Source organism: Lissotriton helveticus, chromosome 3_1 (assembly GCF_964261635.1).
Source record: "Lissotriton helveticus chromosome 3_1, aLisHel1.1, whole genome shotgun sequence".
Classification (NCBI taxonomy): Eukaryota; Metazoa; Chordata; class Amphibia; order Caudata; family Salamandridae; genus Lissotriton; species Lissotriton helveticus.
The window spans coordinates 353628041-353644992 of record NC_136061.1 but is presented as its reverse complement, the minus strand read 5'-3'; the positions used below and the strand labels follow the sequence as shown (position 1 = coordinate 353644992).

The following is a 16952-nucleotide window of genomic DNA, read 5'->3' as shown; positions in this document are numbered from 1 at the left end:
AAGGCTCATAAGAGGAGGAATAGGATTCGTCCATTATTAAACAAATATACAGTGTGTTTTAACTGAATGTCTTTATTGTGATTTTCAAAGAAAACCTGATGGGAAAGGCTTAAGCACTTACATTGGAAAAGCAAAACACTGACTTTAACACTGCGTACACACTAAAAGTCCTGCACTACCAGGAGCATTTTCACACCCCTCACATAGTACCAGTCACACTCTAACAAAAGCTTTCTTATAACCCTCACATGCTAGAAGGCTTGCACTACTGACAGCACTCCCATACATGTTGGAGTATTAGTCACATATTACCAGGCACACTGAAACACCCCTCACAGACTAGTAGACACACTTTACTGACAGTACTCAATTTCCTTACAGAGTAGCAGTGGGGCACTACTAAGAGCACCTCTCAAACACCTCACTACGGGGGGAGGAGCTTTGCGCGATTCCAAGATGGACGCGTGAGCTAAGGGCTCCCGATACCCCTTCCGCCTCCCGCGACTATCCTGTGCAAGATCCTGATTTTGACGATGGGTGCTCATTATTGAAGCCCTGCTGATGCCAGCGTTCTTTTCAGAAATCGATTTGGCCATCGGATACTGGACCTGCTGCGCTTTGAACTTTGAGGCCTATATCGTATGCCAGCCGGGGGCTTGAGTCCCCGAGGTACCCTGGTGGCAATGGAACAACAACGGCTGATAAGCCACGCCCGCTGCCCCTGGTGTACTTTCGGTTTCGTTTCTTCTCTTTGTTGTGAACGCTCGCTTCCAGATCCGAGTTCCGATTCTGCTATCGCTGCCAGCCTGCTGCTTATGCTGTGCCCTTATCCACTCGCAGTTCAGAGCCTGCCACGACGGAGTTCGCTTTGCCTTGATTCTGCAATTCCCGTTGGAGCTCCTTCCACGACATGACGGGCAGAACAGTTGTTGAGAGGCGCGGCAATAGAGGCTCGTCCCGAGGGGGGGTCACCCAATCTCAGACCATTGATCGATTTACTCGACCACGGGGCTCCCCGGGCGGATTGAGTGGTGCCCTGGAAGAAGCTGGGGACGGTGCTCCTGATGACGAGGAGCCAACGTTGAAGGATGTTATGGGCGCTATTGCGAGTGTTCAATCCGCCATGGGTCAGCAATATGAAACTCTAGCGGCTAAGATTGATACGGTGGCGATTGATGTCACCCTCATCAGAGCGGACCTTGGGAAAACGAATGAGCGTGTCAAATCTCTCGATCTCAAGACTGCTAGTCTGACCACGGATGTCTCGGACCTTCAGACCACGGTCCGCCATCTTAGGACTACTTGTGACCTGTTTGCCAATCGGTTGGAAGATTTCGAGGGCCGGGCCAGGCGCAATAACGTCCGCATTGTGGGTGTCCCGGAGACTTCTGTTGACATGCCTGTTGATATTTTGGTGGAGGACCTCGTGTTGAAGCATCTAGTGCCGAAAGGCCTCAGTAAATTCTTCGCTGTGGAGCGAGCCCACCGTGTTCCGGGTGGCAAGCCAAAGTCGGGAGCCGCTCCGCGGCCCATAATTGCTAGACTTTTCAACTTTCGTGATCGGGACGCTGTCCTGCAAGCTTCTCGCACCAACGGGCCCAATAAATTTGAGAACGTTTCCATTAGCTTTTACCCTGACTTTACTCAGGCAGTTCAGAAACAGAGGATGGGCTTCACGGGTGTGAAGAGACAACTCAGGGACCTGGGACTGAAATATGCTATGCTCTTCCCGGCCCGCCTGAGAATCGAACATGCTGATCGTGCATTCTTTTTTGACCGCCCTGAGGTGGTTAGTGAATGGTTAGACACTTTGTCGACGCATCATGAGGGCCCGGAGGACTCGAGAGGCGCTGAGGGAGGCGTGGAGGGCCAGGAGCAGTGAGTCTACATCGGCGAGCCATCATCCACTGCAGCGGCTTAGAGACCTTGTTTCAAGCATTGTGCGAATGCCTGGGGGTGGGGGGGGGTTCGGGGATCTTCCTCCTCTGGGGACTTTTTCTCTCTTTCTGTAGATTAGTTCAATGGGGCGACAGGCACACTGCAAGTTGGGGTGGCTATTAGGTCTACCGCAGGGGTGCAGGGAGGGGGGTTTGTATTTGATGGGTTACTTGGGGGTGGTGGGGGGGTTCTTTTCTTTTTGTTGGTTTCGAGGCTGTGCTTTGCTTTACAATTGCTTTCATGTGTCTGTTTCGGGATGGGTGGGGCGGTCGGTCTTCTTAGAGCTGGAATGTTAACGGTCTTGGGGACAGGATAAAACGTGGGGTTGTGCTACAATATTTGAAGAGACACACCCCAGATGTGGTCTTGCTTCAGGAGACCCATTTGGTGGGCAATACTTGTCATGCATTGGATAGAAGAGGCTATCGATTGGTGGCACACTCCGGCTTTAAAGAAAAAAAAAAAAAAAAAACACCTCACTACGCACACTCCTGACAGCACTCCTCCATTCCTTACAGCACTCACACACTACCAGAAGCACAGCAACACCCTTGAAAGCCTACCAACAAAGCCATAATATGTCTGTCTAATATCTCACTCTGCCTCTTCATTGATTGGTGAGTACATGCCTGTGGTACTTTAGATGAGCGAGTCGGTGAGTTCATGCCTGTGGTATTGTAGATGAGTGAGTAGTTGAGTTAAATAACGAGTCAATTGGTGGAAGAATAGACGCAAGAATTAATAGAAGAGTGTATGCATGATACTTGACTGAGTGCATGGACGGATGAAAGCATCTAAGTGCACGCACACACACAGTTGAGCAGCAAGTGCATCATGTAATTGTTGCTATCATAACTGTGTAAGAGCTCCGATACCTTCAGATCTGGTTTGCGATATCGTCCTCATATGCTACTGTCTATCGTATAGTTCTTTTATTTACTGTTTCTATGGCCCCCATTAGAATGGCGGGCGTATTGCCCCCGCCGGGCTGGCGGGGGTCACCGCCAGCCCGGCGGGGTCAATCCACCCGCCATACTCGTAGAAAAGACCCCCTGCCATATTATTATGGCTGGGGGGTCCGCGATGGACGGAAAGACCGTCCGCCGCATTTCGGCCCCGGTCGACTTGCGACCGGGCGGAAAAGGTTGCAATATGGTTTTGGTGTCTGATTGACACCGCCAGCCATATTACTATGGGCATTTAGGAATTCCTTTCCGCCACGGAAAGGCATGTGGAGTCTGCTAGGGGGGCCAACTGCGGGCCCCCAAGGACTCCGGGGCAGTGGGGGTGCACATGGGGGGTACCTATGCTACCCCCCCCTGCAGTTCCATGCACAACATGGCAGGCACCTCGCGGTGCCTCCCTTGTTGTGCATGGAAGTGCACAACATGCCTCCCTAACATTTTGGCGGGTGGTGCTGAGTGCACCGCCCACCACAATGTTAGGGATGCAGGATGAGCCCGCCACTGTGGCGGGTGCATCCTAATAGCACTCACGGACCCCCGCCCTTATGGCGGGTGGTCCATTTTCACGACTGGATGGCAGGCGGATCCTAATGGGGTCCTATGTATTATTTACTCCATATGTAACCTGTGTAATTGCTGCTGTGTTAACTCTGTAAATCGCTCGCATACCTTCGGGTCAAGTTCGCGCTATACAAAACTCGATAACTGAACAAGTAATCGTATTGGCGCTGGAGCAAGTGACCTGCAGGCTACACACACACATATCACTGCTTCTAAGATATCTTATTGTGATTGGAGTCTTTAACCTGAAGGGCACCCTTTCCTTGGCATGTGAACAACTCATTGGTCTACTGCCAGCATTCGTCCAGCTCTTGTTATGCAACATTCAGACAACTCAATGCCTGGATTGATTTACAGGGTTTCAAGAATGTTGTTTACTTTTCTAAATAGTGCCTTCCCATCCACTGACACTCCTAACCGCCCCCATGCTTTTACTCCTAACATGCTTCAAGGTCTCCCAATCTCTTTCCTGCTTGTCGTTTAATCTTTTCATCAATTTTATTGAGTACTCCACCGTGATTGCAGGGAAATCACAGACTCCCCGCACTCCATCTCACAAAAATGAGTCCTGAAAAGACATACATACAACTTCCAATCATGTGTTTATATGGAGCCAGCAAGTATCATTCTAAAATTCTATGATATGGGAGGATTAACTCTGCAGTTATGTACTTTAAATCATCTCTAAAACCAAACGTTACGGTATCTTTGTATGTAACAGAGCGTATTGTTGATTGGAGCAGCAGCCAAAGTAAGATCTCGATTGTGTATAAAATCCCCTATTTATGACCCGAGATAATAAATCGAGGTTGGAAACAGATGAGATACTGATTTCACTCATAAAAGGTCAACAGCCCTTTGGCTCATGTTCTTAGAACTCATGCAGATTGGGGGTTGATATTCATTCTCTGAAATGCTCGTCCTGTGCTCTGTCATGCACAGGAGATGTATATTCTAAATGCAGCATATGAGTTGGACTTGCGTTTGCTGGATTCCTGTTGTGGGATTTATCTAGTCCTGACGTTGTTAGGTCGGTACCGGAATCAAATAACATTCCTAGAAAAGACAGAGACGACAAACTGGATGAGATTAGCACTAATCCATCCGGCCATCTCAAAACAGAGGCATTGAGGGGCAAGATTCTGAATTTGGTTAAAGTGATGCGATTTAAATTACTTGCCGCAGCTCCTATGACCCTTACACGAATAATGAACCATCTCCCTCCAGGCCTTAAGAACTCCATGCAAGCCCTAGTGAAACTAACATCTGACAGGGCATGTAACCGGAGAAATTATGCTGTGGTTAGAGATAGATAATAAGCAGTATATAAAGCAGCGTAAAAAGACCCTCAATACAATTATCTTGCAGCAACTTATTCAGGAGCATTAGATGGGATATTTGAATCCTCTGAAATAATAAAATAAATACTCCACAAACGTCCCAGTGGACAGACCATGGATAATTTTAATAATAAAGCAAAGATCAAACCTGGTTTCACACCTTGTCATGGAAATAGGAGACACAGCAACCCTACCATGGTCCAGAATATGAAAGCAGAAATTCAATGTGGCACTTGAAAATGGCAGTTATGTGTAGGTGGGTGAAGAGATTGATGCCCAGGCAAACCAGTTTGAGGGATGGGTTAAGTCAGCCCTTACTACATTAGCACCTTTCAAAAAGACTGATGCAACAGCTCAATGGCTTTCGCCAGAGCTAACTGATTTAAATCAAAACTGTAAAATCCTCGAGAGACTGTGGAGAGTCAGGCAGCATACAATTGACTTACAAAACATCTACTTATGAAGCATTGCAAGGCCCCCAGGCCAGATGGCATTCCTTTGGTTTATTATAGGGACAATTTGGATCTACTGCTTCAACCACTGATAAACTATCCAACTCTTTTAGCAAGACTGGGAATGTCACTTCCTCGATGTGAAGCATTGGGATCACGCTTTTCCCAAAATCGGTGAAAGACCAAAGGGTTGGTGCATCCTATCTCCCTATAGCTCTCTCTTAAATAATGATGTAATGAAACTGTTACATACCCAGTAGACACTTGTTTGTGGCATGTAGTGTTGTAGATTCACATGCTGTGCATACTCCTGCCATCTAGTGTCGGGCCTGAAAGTGTGCAAGTTGTTGTCCTTGAAGAAGTCTTTCGAGCCATGAGGTTCAGTGATTCCTCCTCTTGCTGGTAATGCGCATAGGCATCAATTCCAAATTTAGACATTTTTGCTTTGTAAGGCGTGTGATGATGGAATGAGATACGAAGCGATGTATAGAAGGATGTCCATGCTAAAGAGCAGAGTGAGATAGAAAGATAACTGCAACCGCCACAGGTGTCTCGGGAGGACGGCGGGTCATGTTAATCTACAGCACCACATGACAAGAACAAATGTATACTGGTTAAGTAAAGTTTGCCTTGCGAGGCATGTGTGACTATAGATACACATGCTGTGCCTAGACTGTAAAGCAGTCCTCCAAAAAGCAGTGGCTAACCTGTGGGAGTTGCAGTAGATTGGAACAGTGTACAAAATACTGCCTGGCTAACTTTGGCAGGCTAGCACATACACACAGTAGTGTTTTGTAAAGGTGTGTGGTGTGTACCAGGTAGCTGCACTGCATTCGTCAACTATTGGAATATTCCCCAGGAAGGCCATGGAAGCTCCCTTTTGGCAATGTGGAGTGAAGTGGGCTTTAGGAGTGACAGATAAGTTTCTTTTTGTCTAGCATAGCATGTTTGGATGCATTTGACTATCCATCAGGCAGTGCTTGATTTGGAGACGTCCTTTCCTTTGCGGGGGTTTGAGAAAGCGACAAATAGTTGCTGAGTCTTTCTGAAATGTTTTGTCCTATCTATATAATACACAAGGGCTTGTTTTACATCTAGGGGTCAATTAGGATGACGGGCGGACTTTGTCCGCCCGCCATCCCATCGTAGAAAGGGCCCGCCCGCCATAAGGGAGGGGTTCCGTGGGGGAAATTAGGATGCGCCCGCCACAGTGGCGGGCGCATCCAGCATTCCTGACATTGTGGCGGGCGGTGCACTTCCATGCACAAAATGGCAGGTACCGCGCGGTGCCTGCCATATTGTGCATGGAACTGCAGGACCCTCCACCCCCCCCCCCCCAAGTCCCTGGGGGCCCGCAACGGCCCCCAAAGCAGACTCCGCATGCCTTTCCGTGGCAGCAATGCCGCCACGAAAAGGCATTGGAAAATGCCCATTGTAATATGGCTGGCGGTGTCAGATAGACACGCCACCATATAGAACCCTTTTCCGCCCGGTCGCAAGGCGACCGGGGCGGAAAAGCGGCGGACAGTCTTTCCGTCCGCCGCGGACCCCCCGGCCGTGAAAATATGGCGGGGGTCATTCCGGCACGGATGGCGGGCGGATAGCCCCCGCCAAGCCAGCGTGGCTACCGCCGGCCTGGTGGGTGCGATCCGCCAGCCATCCTAATGGGGCCCAAAGTGGTTCTGCTCCCCAAAGTCTAGTCGAGGGGGAAAAACAGGGAGTTCTGTGGCTTGGTTCAAATGGAATTGAGACACCACCTTAGGAAGGAATTTTGGGATGAGGTGGAGGATGACTCTGCCCCTATGCACTTGAAAGAAAGGTTCTTCTAGCATTAAAGCCTGGAGCTCACTGACACGCCGAAGGTAAGTAATGGCAACCGAAAGGCCACCTTCCATGAGAGGAAGTGAAGGGGGCAAGAGTAGAGAGGCTCAAAAAGGGTACTCATGAGTCTGGCGAGGCCGATATTGAGGTTCCATGATGGAGACGGTGGGTTACTGGGAGGGATTACCCTCTTAAAGGCCCTTTCATTATCTGGCAGGGGCATCTCCAGTTGTTTGGGAGTTGGCCATTCTCCGCACAGTGTGAACCACAAGAGAGTCTGTGGGGGAAGCTGACCTCAAATGTAAGGGGGATCTGAGGGGCATGCCTTATATTTTTTATCAACTGGGGGGTAACTTCTCGAGCACGGACAGGGTCCTGGAAAATAGCAGCTGCATGACGCAACATACCTTTTATTATTGGTCGGTATTGTGTATTGTGTTGTGTGGAGAAGAGGGTCTCAAATAGGAAATCCTCTTCTGTCGGACCTGAATGGAGGGGAACTCCATGGTAGGCCGCTGCTCCAGAGAGGAGTCCCTGGTATGTGGAGTAATCATCTGGGGAGAGGGTCGAGCTGGGTAAAGATCAGGCTCAGAGTCTGCTGGTGGTCCAGCATCATAAGTGTCCCAAGGGTCTGGTTGGAGATATGCAGGGAGGAGACCCTACACCCATTTACCCAGATGTATGGAAGTGGTGTCCCCTGTGGAGTGTAGGTAGGAGTGTCCCCATCTGAAGAGTGCGAGGAAGGTAAGTCCTGCATTGGTTTTGGTGGAGCAGGTAGTGGACTGGTGGCCATGTCCATCTTTTTAATTTGTTTAGGAGCTGGGGCTATTTCCAGAGCTTCTTGGAAAGAAAGCTGTATTTTTTGTGGCTGTATGATCATTCAAGGTTGGCACGGGATGAACCGGCCCGTCTACAGACGGATTGGCAAATGTCTCTCTCTCGATCATCATAGAGGAGTGGTGCGACCGTTTCGTCGGTGATTATGGTGGTATTTGACTTTGGTGCTGAAGGTTTTAGGGCCGATGGGATTTTCAGATCCAATGGTTTTGGTGCCGATGGTGTCGGCTCCGAATGTTTACTCAATGCCAAGGGCAGTGGTGGCCTGGTGATCTGCTGCTTGTGTTCCTGTATGGCTGTGCAGCCTTTTGTGGAGGCCTGCTTGGCCTCTGAGCTGCATTCAGGAGGGATAGGATCTGTACTCATGATCTGTTGAGCTGCTGGAACTTTTTCGATTTTCAGGTCAGAGATGGTGCTGTCTTCTGGTGAGTATGCCTCCTCGTCTGAAGCAGATGCCTTGAAGTGATGTTCTTGAAGCTCTACAGTGGTGAAGAAGTCCACCGGTTCTTCACCGCTCCTCTGCGACATCTCCAAGCGTCGGGCCCTATGGTCACCAGGGTCTTCTTCGATCTGAAGGAGCGGCAAGCGCTGCAAGAAAGCTTGTTATGCTTGGGCAAAAGGCAAACATTACAGACCTGATAGAGGTCGGTTTGTGGATATTTTGAGCGCCACTGAAGACAATATCTAAAAGGCGTTCATTTTATCACCTTCATGACATGGCAAGGAACCACACTTGTAACAACAAGAGAGGAAGGGAACGGAACACACGCTCCTACTCCCCTCGAGAGAAATCAAACAAACAACGGAGGAGCGTATTACCAATAGAGGCTAAAGAAAGAGCAAGCATGTAGCGAAACTCACAGTAAGATTAACCTGTGAGAAAAAAAACACATTAGGTTGTTCAGAAAGCCCTCACTCACCAACCTTGTTGGTGACATGCTTCATCATCGGGCCCCACCAGGAGTGGCCGAATGCCACCCTAGTGTGCTGCAACGCCAGGTTACTGCGGAGCTGGTTTTTGTGATACGTGAAGTGTGAATTAAGTGGGTTAAAAATGTGCAAATTGTGTCAAAAAGGTAATTTATTAGTTGTGCCAATTGGACATAAATAAAAACAAAGGTGTAGGATAAAGGACCTTCGGGGTCTGGTTGTCGAGGGCTCACGTAGGTTTCAAGCATGTCACCAACTAGGTTGGTGAGTGAGGGCTTTCTGAACAACCTAATGTGGGTTTTTTCTCACAGGTTACTCTTACTGTGAGTGTCGCTACATGCTTGCTCTTTCTTTAGCCTCTATTAGTAATACCCTCCTCTGTTGTTTGTTTGATGGCATGGAACCAATCAGAAGACCTCATAAAAGAAGGCCCCGGAGGAAGGGGCGAAGATCGATCCAAAGATTGACGGGTGCAGCTGGATTCATCAACCTGGTGACAGAAGAAAAACTGGATTAGCAATCACAACAATACCGACAGTTAGGAGTTACGCGCGAGAACCCAAGAGAGCACCAACAATACCATAATATAATAATAATAATATAATATATAATATATAATAATAATATAATAATAATAATATATGATTAATATGTTATTTCAGTAACTTGAATGTATTCATAGACACCTATATTTTCTAACCTAAGGACCTTTATATGAGTTCAGCACTTTTAATCCATGAAACCAGCTTGTGTTCAGATAACCATTGTTCACGATGTAATTCCGTTAGGTTTTTTAGTACAAGGATGTTAATTTTCTGATATGAGATTATGTTTTTGAGTATGTGAAGCATAGTGTTATTTAACAATGATTCAGCACATGCACAAAGTTTACGCTACAGGCCTGGGTAATAGGCTCATAGATGAGAATAGCAATAGACGCAACTGAAACACATCTTAGCGTAACAAGAGCGTGCAACCCAACTTCATGTTAAATCTTGGACCAGGGTTCTTGCTGAAGTGCCAACTTATCTATGATAAATACAGTCAGCAGGATCTCTTTAGATGACGCGTACGCATTTATTCAGTACCACCCGGACTCATAATAAATAGTGGCTCTAGCGGGTAGTGATTCTCTAGGTATTTATACACTGATATATGACCGCAATAAATATTAATTTTATATATTTTTTGAGAGTACTGACATACCAATTTATTGTGGTAACATTACAAACAGCAACATACTTAGACTATCATCAAATCCAGATGTTATTTACACATTAGCGGTGGTTTTATACTTCTATAATGGCACTAGGGAGGGTATTACAACAGGCACCAATCATGGGACTACATTTCCCATAACTATCAGGGTCTTTTTCAAAATGAGGGGATTCTATATATATCGGTGTTGTAACCTTCCGCGGTTACTTGAATACTTGTAGAAGGACAGGCGTTCGTAGGAGCAGTTCACAACCGAGTTGCGGAGGTAACCTCTCATTTTAAGAACACTAAGACATCAGTCTTTTGTTCTGTTTCGTTTTCGTAAAAACTAAGGAGCCAATATATCCTACAATTAACTTCTTGTTATCTTTATAGATCCGGTTTGAAATATCCTTGTAAGCGTATTGAGACGGAAGACTCTGGATACGTTACTGTTAGTCTAATGATCACACGGGGGTACATTTTGTAGAGTTCATTATGTTCAGACCAGCATGTTTCTGCGTATTCAATCATTAGTATAAGACTACAGATTAGTTTTCTGTTTTTTAGTGGGACATCTCTACAGATGATCGCGCAGCTGTGCGCAAGATTTCCTTTTTCCACCATCAGACAGTAACGATAGACTCCGTTCTTTGGAACCACATGACACAGTTTTAGGTACGTAAGTTTGTGGTTATTCCGCAGCCATGACGCGTTTCTTCGCAGCAACATATATACAGTCACACGTCATATTATTTGATATCTGTTTGTTTTTACAGATTGAGTTAGATTTAGTCCAGACAGCAAGATTCTCACTCAAATTTGATATCTGTATAAGAGCCGGACTTTTTCTTTGAAGCAACGTCCAGTGTTTCAGGTAGCATACTATTCTATCGTGCAGAGTTACTTGCACCATCCACTCAGAGAGTCGTATTTTAAAATTTGGTTTCTCATCACTTTATCTACTCAGAGAACGAGTATGTGGGGTTCCCCATTGTCCAGACCAGTTTAGCTGACGCCAGCTGTATGTCATTAGGAGTTTACCCACGGTGCATCACATTCAGATACAAGGTATGATCGGAGCACAACTGGTGTAAAAGCTTGAATGCATTGGTTATAATATGCACAAAGGAGACTCTTTATAGCAATTGTTCCGTAGATAATGAGGTCCTCACAGCCGTACTATAGTAGAGATGTTTTTCACCTACCAGGTCTTCTATATAGAATGCTATCAAGAGGGTTGCACATGAGTTCAAAGTGTTTTTTAATTGTGTAAATATGGATATATACACACGTTTTTTTACAGGCATGTTATGTGTACAATTTGTTTCAGGTCTACTATGATCACATCAGATTACGGTCATGGTTTTCGATTTTCATGGATTAATACGAATGTTTGCACTATATACATATATTGTCATCAGGAGGTCCAGTAAGGTTTATACATGTTGTTATCTGCCAGATGGTACAGGACATTCATGTAATTTGTTAAACCATACATATAAAGGAGATTTTCTCCACATTAATTTCCAGTTAATGGAACTATTATGTCTGTTTTTTCCCCCCCTGACGTGTCAACTATTTTCAGATAGATCATATCATGTATAAAACATAGAGCTTCTTTGATGTTACTGATAAGTTCTTTGTATGTTTTATGATTTCGCCCCTGAAGAAGGGTACCTTTTGGTCCCGAAATGCATTGGGCATCTTGTCTTCAGAAAATTACTTCAGACAGAATCAAACTCTACTACTGAATTGTGGTTATTCAAAAAGTTTTTTTGTCACATGTAAATAGCTAATTGGTTATGCACAGACCTAGCGCTTTGCTTAGCAGTCAGAACAGATGTATACATAGGATACATGATCACAATGTAATAATGCATCTATGTCTTACAACAAAAAATTTCATGTATGAGAATTAAATACTAGAAAGTGAAATTTCATTTTGGTCATCATTGTTTGAATTAAGTTATGAGCAGTTGTTTTTAGACTGTTGGAAAAGGTAGCTCTTCCCCAGTAGGAACAGTGCTCACCACAAGTAGATTTTTTCTACTTAATCACTGCTTTTCACTATTGTGTAGCCAACACAATACCGTGGTGATGCACCCTTTGAAGAGTTAGGTTTAAACATTTACTTGAAGATTACATTTTGAGTGCTCCTCTTACCTCGTTCTTGATTGTCCTACTGAGCCCTCTTGTATTTTTTTAATTAGTGCCCACAGCCATTCCAATAGCAGAGCTTCAGGCCCTGTAGAAAGCTTTATCATTCAAATGGGCCAAAGGCAAATTGAGACTGAGTAAAAAGGTGCTTGTGGGCCTCAAAGACCGAAGGGGTTGGTGTGTCCTAATACCGTACACTATTACAAGGCAGCTTATTTGTGCGTAATAGTAGAATAGTCCATGTGTGAATCCAAAAAACATTGGATATGGGAAGAGCCCTGGCTCACCAGACTCTATGGAGTACAGCATGACTGTCCAAAGTACACATGCCACCTGTTAGAACTGGCTATTTCTGGTAGGCTAAGGCTGACGCCAAAGCCAGGCAGAAACCACCATTCTAGTCAGGGCGAGGGAGTCACACGCCAAGATAACCCCTGCTCACCCCCTTGGTAGCTAGGCACGAGCAGTGAGGCTAAACTCGGAGGCAATGTGTAAAGCATTTGCGCCAGCACACAACAGCAACAACATCCTAGGCACACCACAAAAGGAACTCCACACAAGGTTATATAAAAATAACTTCTGTATTGTCAAAACACATCACATAGAAATCACACATGTACATTGTGCCAACTGGCACGGGCAATATTCACAAGGGATTATTCACAAGACAGGGCCACATGGGCCACTGTCAGAATCAACACTTTTAGAACTAGAAATACTGTCAGAAATTAGAATAAAAGGATATAAAATCACTGTAGCACAAAATAACAGTTATAAATCACAACCAGTAACTACTGGTAAAGGTAGGTACACACTACGCAATACTAAGGCCTAGATCACGCATGGACACATAACCTCTCTAGTATAAACTATACTAGGCAAAACACAACCACCTAAGAATAAAATACATTTAGGGGTAGAAGCAAGAACACATTACACATGATGCATCAAAAACACATTCAGAGGTGTAGGGAAAGAAAAACACATGATGCCTAAAACATTCAGAGGTGTAAGGAAAGAAAACACATGATGCATAGAAATAAATTCAGCGGTGTGAGAACAAGGAAGACACATGATGCATTAAAAACATTCAGAGGTGCCAGGAAAGAAAACACAACTCAATAGCGCAAAGACACATGATGCCTAAAACATTCAGAGGTGCAAGGAAAAACCACACAATTGCGCAAAACCTACATAAGCCACCACCTGTGGCAGTCCCTCGGCCAACTGGCCTTGTTGGGGCTAGGACGCCCTGTGTCTCAATGTCAGGGGCCTAAACGGTGCAGGTGCCCACTACTTGCTGGGCACCTGGGAACATCCCAAGACCTAAACGGTGCAGCTGCCCACTAATTGCTGGGCAGCTGGGAATCATCAAAACTGCGCCAGGGCCCTCACTGGCCCTAGAACAGAACTGCGCCAACTGTTGGAGCCTCACAGGCTCTTAAACTCTGCGCACGTTGGAGCCACACAGGCTCTGAAACTGTTGGGGGGCGTTGGAACCATCTGGCTCTATAAATACACATGCCCCCAAGTCCTCCGTGGGACTTTAAAACAAATGGCCAGGGTAGAGCCACGCAGGCTCAAACAAAACATGCGCCATGGTTGGAGTCTACACAGGCTCTGACCTAACACAACCGTTGGAGCGACACAGGCTCTAAAAACAATGGTACCTCCAGAGCCTCTCTCAGGCTCTCAGCAAATACAAATGCCCATGAGCCTCTCTCAGGCTCTAAATACACAAACTGGCCCCTGGAGCCTCGGGGCTCCAAACAGAATGCAGCCTTGTCGAAGCCTCTCAGGCTCTATCCACTGTTGGAGCGGCCCCCTGCCATCCGGGGCCGCTCTAACCTTCCCTCTCAGCCTACAGCCCTCTCGCACTCACCGGCTGCTTCGAGACTCCTCCGGTGGCGGTCCTGGGCAGCGGGGCTCAGAGAGGCGGCGCCTTCCCTCAGCGCAGGGCTTCCCTGGAGTCCGGGAGCCCCGCCCAGCCGTTGGCGGCCTCGGACGCCATTTCAGATTCACCCGGGCCCCCTCCTGGGACCCGGGGCTTTTGGGACATCACCGCGGGGCTCTCCTCTCGACATGGGAGCCCCCGCGGAAGCTCTCGTCACCTTCCTCCTCTTTTCCGGGCGCTGGCCAATCCCAGCGCGGCTCGTCATGGCAGCCTCCAGCGCTGCACCAATGACAGCGGGGCCTTCCAGGGCGAGCCTCCCGCGGCCCGCCAATCACAGCGCGGCATTTACTGAGGGGGCTCGTCGCTCTGAGCCAATCAGGGCTCTGCTCCTTCGATTTTTCGGCGATTTGAAGCCCCGGGCAGCGGCGGTGAATTGGAAGCACATGCCGGGTGGGCACCGGCTTTTTAAACAAAATAAACAATAAATCGAGGTGGGCAGTCGATAGGCTCCACAATCCTGGGGATAAGTCAATTAAAGCGCTCCCCAGCGCTAAAAGCAATTCCCAGCGCTCCCCAGCGCTGAAGGTCCAGAAGAAGCGCCCGAAAGCGCTAGAAGTCAAACAAAGCGCTCCCAAGCGCTAGAAGGGGAAAATAAAGCGCTCCCAGCACTATAGGCAACCAAAGGTCACCAGTCCAGCAAAGTCCTTCAGGGGTCCAGGACAAGTCCATCAGGGGTCCAGGACAAGTCCATCAGGTTTCCAGGGGCTGGGCAGGGCCCAGGGATTCCCCTGAGCCCAAGCAGCAGCACGCCCCTGGCAAGATTCAAGTCTAAAAACAAGAACATTTTGGAAGGGGACACAGCCCCTTCTTATACAGAGAAAAGCCTTTGACGTCTTTGTGCAGGCAGTGTGAGAACCAGCTAGAGCTGGTTATAGGGAAGTCTTTTCAGTGTCAGGGACAGAGGTGACAGTCGCCCAGCGGGGAGGTGGAGCCAGCATTATGGCAGGCAGGCACAGCCTCATTCACTCCCAGGTGCTATCTCCACCCACTTCCCTGGCAGCAGATGCTGCCTTTCATCCACGGGCTGACTCAGACAACCTCCTGGGGGCTCTGCAGCCCCTGTCACCCTCAAACCAGACAGTCAATCCACAAGCATGCCCAGGCACTCTGGGCCAGGCTCACCAGCCAATCACACGCCAGGCACAAATTACACAAATATGCCAACTTCTCAAAGTGGCACTTCTAGACTAGACACAACCATGCCGCATACACCATTACGCAGCATTCAATTTCACGAGTTCGCACATATCAAACTCGACCCTGCACTCCCCACACATCAGGAACTACCATGGGCATACATATTCCCCATTCATTCCTATGGGAGGGCAGGTCACTCACCACACATACACAGAGAGCACACGCACTTTACACTGTACCACAGTGAAAAAGTGCGCAAAGGCCTAAAATCACCAACACCAGGTTCCAGAAACAGGCTAGGAAAAAGCAAAAAGTCTCGGGGTGAACCTGCCAAAAGGGCCAGGTCCAACACCACCCAACCTCTAACTATGGGAGATTACTAAAACACACCTTGAGATATGGGATAAGAGCTGAAGGGAGGACTCACCATGTTTCGATCACCAAATGCCCCACCACACTACAATTACAATCCACATTTCACTTCTGCCCTAGACGGAAAGCAGTCCACTTGGTGGAGATACGGAGATTGCCTGAATCTGAGTTACTTATTTTTTGGGAACATGGTCAGGTATTTTCTGGTGTTTCAACATTATTTTGGGTGAACTAAACAGGATAGACTCATGTGCCCATTTGAGACACCGGATATTAAATTCAAACGAGAAAGCTGCGGCCACTTGACAGCTCACACCCTGTGAGTAGTAACGATCTATCTTTGACTCTACAAAGGGCCTGATCTCTACACTATATAACGTAGCTAGCTCGGGTATTCACACAATCCAGAAATGGAAATTCCAAGTACAGTGGAAACCGAAATTGGGATTCGAATTTGGGGAAGACATATGGAATAGGAGCCATCGGACCTCCGTGAGGGGGGTAAAATGCCTTCTCCATAGGGAAATTGAGTATAAATTATGAATTAGATGGTACCTGACACCATATAGATTATATCGCATATATAAAGCAGTTTCAGATAGGCGCTGGCCGTATGGGTAGAAAATGGGCAGAATATTGTATTTTTTATTTATTTATTTATTTCTGACGCTTATAGAGCGCACGGCTACCTCCAAGAGGGGTGTCCCGGCGCTGTAGACTGCATGCTAAAAAGGAAGAAACGCCTATGCAGAGGAGAATAACCAGGTCTTCAGTCGGCTGCGAAAGAGTGATTCAGACGGGGAGAACCTCAGGTCAAGAGGAAGATTATTCCAAAGTTTAGCCGTCGTAACTGTAAAACCTCTTCCGCCCATTCTGGAGCGACGGAACCGAGGCACTATGAGACGACGTAAATTGTTAGACCGTAAAGATCTAACAGATTGGGACAGAACTAGTCTCTTTCGTAAGTAGCTAGGTCCTGACCCGTTAAGGGCCCGGAAGGCTAGGGTCAGCATCTTGAACTGGATGCGGCTGGAGATAGGGAGCCAATGTAGCTCTTTGCGGTAGAGTGCAACCGACTGACGGTGAGGGATGTTGCCAATCAGCCTTGCTGCCGCATTCTGGACGATCTGAAGTCGTTCAATTTGATACTGGGGGGCCCCAGCGTAAAGACTGTTGCCAAAATCCAGATGGGACGTTACTAGGGCATGAGTAACCGTTCTGCGGGCATCCAAGGGCAGAAATGGAAAGATCTTTTTCATCATGCGTAATTTCCAAAAACAGGCTGCCG

At 47.2% G+C, this 16952-nt stretch overlaps 1 protein-coding gene across 7 annotated transcripts in view; it reads left to right on the top strand.

The window, feature by feature from the left end:
• The window catches only part of SLC6A4 (solute carrier family 6 member 4), a 693801-nt gene that overhangs the window by 91346 nt on the left and 585503 nt on the right, over positions 1–16952 (top strand). For 3 of the 7 annotated variants that reach the window (XM_078680026.1, XM_078680025.1, XM_078680024.1), the window contains exons 1-3: positions 10280–10327; positions 10438–10518; positions 10612–10719. The exons of 2 other annotated variants lie outside the window; for them this stretch is intronic. The gene's annotated coding sequence lies outside the window, so the exon portion shown is untranslated. Of the gene's footprint in view, positions 1–10279; positions 10328–10437; positions 10519–10611; positions 10720–11007; positions 11113–16952 lie in introns of those variants that run through there. 2 more of the 7 variants (XM_078680030.1, XM_078680028.1) reach the window with 1 other exon arrangement.